The sequence below is a fragment of the Condylura cristata genome, unplaced genomic scaffold (genome assembly GCF_000260355.1).
Source record: "Condylura cristata isolate star-nosed mole 26May11 unplaced genomic scaffold, ConCri1.0 scaffold00001, whole genome shotgun sequence".
Classification (NCBI taxonomy): Eukaryota; Metazoa; Chordata; class Mammalia; order Eulipotyphla; family Talpidae; genus Condylura; species Condylura cristata.
This window is the reverse complement of record NW_004567102.1, coordinates 82319547-82327311: the sequence shown is the minus strand read 5'-3', so window position 1 is coordinate 82327311 and position 7765 is coordinate 82319547.

The following is a 7765-nucleotide window of genomic DNA, read 5'->3' as shown; positions in this document are numbered from 1 at the left end:
GAAAGCATAAAAGGAATACCACTGCTGAATTTACTCCAAATACTTTGTTTCTATAAAATTCAATAAATACCCCCCAAAATTTACTATCTAAATCTGCTTTATTTCTTCTTTAACATATAATTCCAACATTACCCCGCATTACTAGCGAAACTTATTTCCTAACTTAAGTCATCTCACTAAAATGATGTTTATAATAATTTATACAGTTAAACAAATCTCCAAGATCCTTCTTTTACAAATAAGAAAGTGGGTGTCCAGAGAGTTTAAGTAAGTTTTGCAAAGTTGCACAGATTGTTCATAACAAATGTAGGGCTGAAACTCGGCTTCTGGACTGGATAAGATTCTTTCTGTTAAGAATCGCTGACTTTCTGTTATTGTTGTTCTCACCTTTATTGATACTAACAGGTCAGATAAAGACAGCAAAAGCTGACAAAACGATTTGCATTCCACTCGCCCCCCCCCCCATCTCTGCTCCCCTTGTCTTCACCTGCAGAACCAAGGGCAGAAAAACAAAACTGGTGTTTGAACTTCTCCCAAGATTATCTCTCAGAAGCAGCCTCTCATGTTCACAGTGTTACAAATAATCTTAGAAACTGAGATGCGACTCTGAGGAAAAAGAAAAGGAGAGTGAATCCTGAGTCAACAAATTTTTAAATCTTAAAATTACTGTTTACCCAGAATTGATGTAGATTACGTTGTCTGGGGAAATGGAGGACCAAAGTAAAAATTGAGTTTGGGGAAACATTTTAAAAGTAAGGGCTCTTTTTGTCTTGCATATTCTATAGCTTGTGAAAACATGTGCTTCCCATTACAAGGACTGAACTTTGTATGGTCATATTTTGCCCAGGAAGATCGTGTCCAGGACCCTAACTTCCACTGAATAGTAAAATCAATGTAAAATACACCCAAGTTCTGATGCCCAGTAATGTTGAGATCCATCCTAGCACCCAGTCTGTTTTGTTCCAATCCCTAGCTGGTCTCCAGCTTTGGCACCCAGTTCTTTCTTCACTTTTCCAACCACTGCCTCAGTCTGCCTGTTTCTTTCATTATGACTCCCAGAGAGAATAGAAGGTCTTTGTGAAGAAGCAGCTGACTTGCTATCAGGCAGATCTGACCCACAGGCTGCAGACAGATGCTCTCTCCACTGATCCTCAGCAGTGTTCCTCATGGAACTGCTCTGTGCTTTTCTCCTCTGCTTCTTTCTTGGAAACTGAGCCCTGGGCCCATTGTCTCAGGTCCTCTGGCTTCTGATTGGGCTTACCCAAAGGGAAGCACTGGTGGGAAGGAAAGAGGCGAAGTATTAGAGCAAAAATAATCATAATAATAATTACTCCCCTTGAGCTGTGGCCTGAGGAAGGCTTCATCCTCCCCTGAGATCCTGCGTCTCTAGAGTGAACCCTTCTCCTGCCTCTCTAGAAGTGCCAGAGGTTAGCACTGAGCTACTCTGTGCGCCCTTGGCCACCTGATGGTTCTTGATATTTTTATTAATCCCTTCTCAACTAGCCTTTGTAGAGAGTTATTAGTATCTTATCCAGACTCTGATTCAGACTTTTCTCCTTCTACACCTGCCCTCACACTATGGGGTATATCTGGAAACACATAATTTTAGGATCAGTAGCTTTAGAACCTGTGCACTTTTTATATTTCCAATTCAAGTTAGGAATTCCATTAGAGTTATCCATGTGGATGTTGAGAGGAAGCTCTCTCTAGCCCAGAGCAGTCTGTCAGATTGCTGCACAATTGGTTTTCAAGCCAATTTGTTTGGCTAAAACACAAATAAACCAAAAGCCCCTTCAGATTCCTCCAAGGAAGGTGCTGAGCCTTCTGTGGACACAAAATGGAACGAAGGTCCCTGGGCAGCTGGAAACCACACACCAGAGCCCAAGCGTGGCTTGTGGGGAGCAGCAGGACGGCCTTGGGGAAGGAGACCCGGGTGCTGCAGCCTCTCCCCTCCACCGCTGCAGCGCTCCTGGTGCCTTGTGTGCAGGAAAGAAACTCTCACTGTCTAGAAAACAGGAGATGTGGCTATTTGATTGACTTCTGTTATTTTCTTAATCATCATTCGAATATCCTGTATCTGTAGACGTTTCACTCTACTTCCCAGTCTGGGAGACTGATGCTCTAATTTCTGACTCATGAAACCATAATTTTTAGTTACAAAGAATTTAAGATAACTTGATCCTGTTACTTGGTTTTGAGAAATTATAGTGATATGATGTCCAAGTGACTTCATGTGACGACAGGCCAGGGATCAAGACCCTACTTTTCTCTCGTCAAATTCATTGATTTGCGCCTGAATTGGGAAGCCCAGAAATGGAGAATGTGTTGTGTAAACAAAAGTGCCGTGAGGGTGGGGGAGAAGGGTGTGATTACCTTGCTGAGATGTGGTTTTCTCACAGACACTGGTTAATGTATATTGATCATATGGACTTAAGTCAAATGATTTACATGTATGAAATAATTTCTCACCCAAAATAATAACCAAGTGAAATGACTAACAGGTATCAGAATAAGGAACAGATTTCTATGTCCACATGCTCTCTTTACGGCTCTCGAAGTGTCAAATGTTCTCTAAGAAACACAGTGCTGTGTTTTCTCTATTCATCCAATGGGCTATTCTTGGCACAGATATCAGTGACTTCTGACATTTTTGTTTTTATGTATATTCATGGGAGTTTTATCATTTTGTAACAGGTACAGGTTTCACGGACTCCGCCCCCACTCCATGCTGGAACTCCAAATCCCATCAGTACCAAGAAGAAGCACACCGGGACGTGAGGGCAGAGCTGAGCAGCCAGGTTGGGATAAAACCGGACATGTGGGCTCTTGAGGGGGGCTTGGCCTGGTGGTTCACAGCTGATCGTTTTGGCGCTCAATCGGTTTTCAGCGTGAGGGTGGAGTCCACGTCAGCAGAACTGGTAGGACATCCTAGTTAACCTGTGTTTCTCTCCCTCTTTCCCTGGGCTATCCCTTTACCTTTCTCCTTATAAATAAATCCATTATTTAACCTTTTGAAGTGTGTCCATAATACGATTGAATCGTAAGCACGCGGGTGAAGACCCACAGACAGGCAACCCAATTCACATTGGGGTGCCCTGTAACAATTTGAAGAGGAACATAGCTAGATGTGGGATTCCAAGATCTTTGAATAACAAAACCGAGGCTTCACTAGTGAAGACCAAGCCTCCCTGTCCTCCTGTGAGACTTGGACAGTCTCCACATGGTTCCCAATGAGTCCTCATTTTTCTTAAAGTCCTAACCCAGGCTTGCAAACCTCGGTCTTGCTAACCTCATCAGTGTCTCTTAGCTGCCCCCCACCTCACAGTCAGACCAGAATTTATCCTCACCATCCAGTCCAGACTAATGCCCTGCTTTTTGGCTTCTTTATCTAAGGCAAAAAAAAAAAAAAACAAAAAAAAAACTCCTTGGGGTTTAGAAGAGAGATACTGCTTTAGTCATTTTCATAGATGTAGTAGTTAGAAATTGGATGCTGTCATCCATTGTAGTTTTGCTGAAGAAATAGCAGGTTTCAAATGCATTAAGATGATTGTGTTGTCACAAAAATCCCCAAATGACAATTAGCCCATGAATTATGATTTAAAACACAAAGGATCAAATAATTCCAGGAACTAAAATATTCCAAAATGGGTCTATTAAGCTTAAGAATTTTCCTTCAGATAATTGAATAAATGAAACTTCTTAGTCATTTTCCTAGATTAGAAACACTGTGGATACTGGGTTTGTTTGTTTGTTTTGTTTTGTTTTTGTCCTTTTGAAATAGCTTCATGTTACTCACCAAATGATGGAAATTGTGTACCCTGGGCTTTAGACTTCCTTTACTTATTATACCCATTCCCATTCATCACAGCAAGTAAGAGATCACAGGGTCTCCCTAAAATTTCCTTTTCTGCTTTATTAACCCCCAGACCACAGGCAAAGAGCCAGCTTTATAAGATGGTGAACACACTCAGAGTCGGAAGAAGTCATGAACTTGAAGCCAAACTGAGAAGGAAAATCTAGATATCTTGAAAGAGATTCAATTTTGAATATTTTCTCCCCTTCCTAAAAACCATCTGGGAGAGTATAGAAAATGTGAATAGCTTGAAAAATAGTAACTAAGGCAATAACAGAATAAATATTTAAAAAGTTAAACAAAGGTAGTCATCAAAAATGGAAAATGCCAAATATATTCACAAAAGTTAATGTTATAATGTTAGTACCTCAGAGTTTTGTAGGGTAATTGCCTACTTGATTGACTCCTTCTCTGGGGAAGTGAGGTGAGATGAAGGTGAGAAGGTTGTTAATCTGAGTGGAATGATCCAGAGAGTTGAAATAATATTTTTGAGCTCTTTTACAACCTTAACTTTAAATGTTTTCAAAATTAATTTTGTATCACACATTTAACCAGAATGTGCTTATGGCTAAAGAAAAGACACATCCACATATTAGATTTGACTAGATATTTTAATTTTATATAGAATATTAGTCTTTCAAAAATGGAAAAATACACCATTTTCTTCCCACTTCCTGGAAAGACATGTTAATCTAAAATCCAAAAATTATTTCCTTTGAGAAAACTACATCTGTCTAAAATCATTAAACTTCAGCCTCTTTTAGAGCAGAGTAATTTACTGAAATGAAATCAGCCAATTACACACTTACGTCAAATGTGTACTTACAAAATTTATATCATTTCATAAAATTAGAACTATTTTATTCCTTTTTATTATTCAAGGTTAGTTTCTATTCCAATATTATGTTTGTTTCTGATACTTAAGATTCTTTCATCAACTTTCTAAGATTCTACCTTATTAAACAATGAAAAAAGAATTACACTTCTAAGCATTTATCAGAAAATGAAGACATCCTAGAACTTTCTTCCACTTAAATGAAAGTTGCTTTTTTTTTTCCTTTGACAAAGAATAAGGGAAATTATAAATAAAGCATTTCACAATGAATTTTATTTCTTCAACTTTTTTCTTCTTACTACTGAAGAAGTCAAGAACTGTAAAGGGAGAGGAAATTGGGAGTGAAAGGAAACATCTTGCTCTGATAGAGATAAACATGAATTAGCAACGGAATTCAATTTTGACAAAGAAATGAGTTATTGTTGCACAGAAGCAACAATAAATGGCAACTTAATATTTTCAAAAGCATAGAACCAAATATTTAACAAGGTTATGACAGAGAAGATATAACTTAGAGTGAAGAAATTGCAAAGGAAGTTATAGGCTCACTGGATAAATAAACATGTAAAGCTTTTGTCTCTTTAAAAACATCAAATTCAGAGTGGAAAAACACTGGAGAAATAACTGAAGAAAATATAACAAAATGTTAATATTTTCTGAAAATAAAGCACTCATACAAATTGATTATACAGCATAAAATGCCTAGTATAAATAAATAAGTAGGTAAGCAATATAAATAGTAAGTAAACACAGAAAAGACTAAAATGGCCAATTAACACAGTAAAAATATTGCACTAAAATAATTATGAGAGATGTTAAAATTATTTAAACTGTCATCTTTTAAAATGTTCACATTTTTTTGTTGTTGTTGTTTTTGTCTTATTCTTTACTCTGTATTCATCCTTACCTAGTAATATAGCATATCAATCTATATTAAAAAACATTAATCATTTCAACCAGTATCCGAACTCTAGAATGCTGTTCTAGGAAAATAATGAAGTAGTCCTAGAAAAGATTTATGCACAAAATGTTCACTATGTCTTTGTATTTAATATTAAAAAAACGAGTACACTGTTACAGAATATTTTAATAAATTATACTATGAGTATAGGCAGTCATTGCTATTCATTTTAAGCAAACAATTTAGCAACAAAAGAAAAATCATTTCAAAAAGTACGTGAAAAGAGGAATATAAAATTGCAGGTAAAATTTTATTACTTCTTGAAAAATGTCACTCAAGGGGCGACGGTGTTAGAATGGGTGGGGATGAAAGAAAGATCATCGCAGTCCATGTGAGAGTGGCCTAGAGATGCTTACCCCTAAAAAAATGTGATCCCAGGATCAGAAAATGTGGGGAAGTAAGTGGAGGAATGTGCATGCTTGGGGGAGGGTAGGGAGGATGTAAGACAGGGAAGAGTGACAGACTTTTGGCTGGGCTCCTTTGTTCCTGCCTCAAAGTGTAACTGGGTGGTCCCTAGGAAAAGGGGAAGTTCCAGGTTCCCTGCCCCACCCAGAAGTAGGGTGGAACTGAGGAGAGAAGAGAGAAGGAATCTAGAAAAAAAGAAGGAAGCAGGATGGAGAACAAGGAGACCTGAGGAAGCCACATGGAGCAGCAAGCATTTGATGAGGAAACCGGGCTTGTTTTCTGATCCTGGACTGGCTAAGGCAGATGTGGGCGAGAGACCTGCAGGGAGGAGACCATGGCAGTGTTTCTATTGATTTTGATGTTGCTCTTTTCCTCCCAGACTTGTCTGGCCATTTCTGACCCTTTTCCATGGGTCCCGGCCAGAAGGTGCTTTAGTCTTGTGGCGGCTTTCAGGCCTTGCTTTGGGCCAGTCCCTTTTGGGTTGACCTTTGCCCACGGAGGGGATGGGTCACTTCAGGTGTTTGATTTAGACATTGCATTCTTTGTCTTCTGTATTGTATATTCACTGCCTTAAATTCCTTTTCATTAAAGTTTTATATGTTTTGTCTTGATGCGGCAGATGGCAGGACCCATGTAGAGCAGGCAGGTTTGGGGCTTCAAGGGTGCCCCTCTCTCGAAGCCCCTCTCTCCCTGTCCTGTAACAAAAGTGCATCATCTCTACCAGCAGCTGCCTGCTGCTTCAGCAGATACTGGTTTCCCAGCATGTTCCTCCTGCCAGGGCTTTGCCCTGGCAAAAGGTCCCCTGTGTGACACTACCCGAGCTGGTCAGCAAGAACGCTGGGAACCAAGACTGTATCCCCGTGAACAGAAAAATATCCTAATTTTGTAGGAAACAAAATGGCTGAAAGTCAAGCCCAAAAAAATGTTGATGGGAATTACATTTTGAGGACATCATAATGTCTTTGTTTTCTTCCTTTTTCTTAAAGTTTTAAATTTAATGAGTATAATTAATATGGCAAATGGAAAGAACTTATTTTACTAAAATATTAAATAAAAGGGAAATGGTAATTGCTGTTTAGTACTCTATGATATTTGTTTTCTGTCATGGGATTGATAAACTTAATTTTGTTGAGATGTTAATCACATGCTTTATCTTTACTCATTAAAATTGCAACACTGCACCCGTTAGTCTGAAATTCTGAACATAAAACAAAATATTAACTGAGTTTATCCAGTTGGGTATGTCTTATGTGGGTTTTTTTTTTTTAAGCACATACTGTCATCAGAAACACTGTATGAACGATTTATTTGCAAGCTCTAATTTTACAGCAATAATTCTATGAGATCTTTTCTCCATCTTCAGCAGGAAAAGAAATACAATATAGAAAAATTTTAATTATTTAGCACAATATCATCCCAATAATGACTGCAGGAGCTAGCACTTGTCAAGAAGCATATCAAATAATAAGACTGTTCAAAAGAAGCAGACAACATACAAGGAATGGATTAAGTTATTATGATAAAATCCCGTTCTCTTTAAATGGTCAAATAGTTCCTTTTTTATTGAGATAAAAAAGGCTTACGGCCCTCCCTGGTGGCACAGCAGGTTAAAGCACTGCACTAAGAAGCTTAAGCCACTTCCGCATGAGTTCGATTCCCGCCTGCCCCTGCCCCAGAGGTGACCACATGGCGCTGCAGACCTCTCCTGACC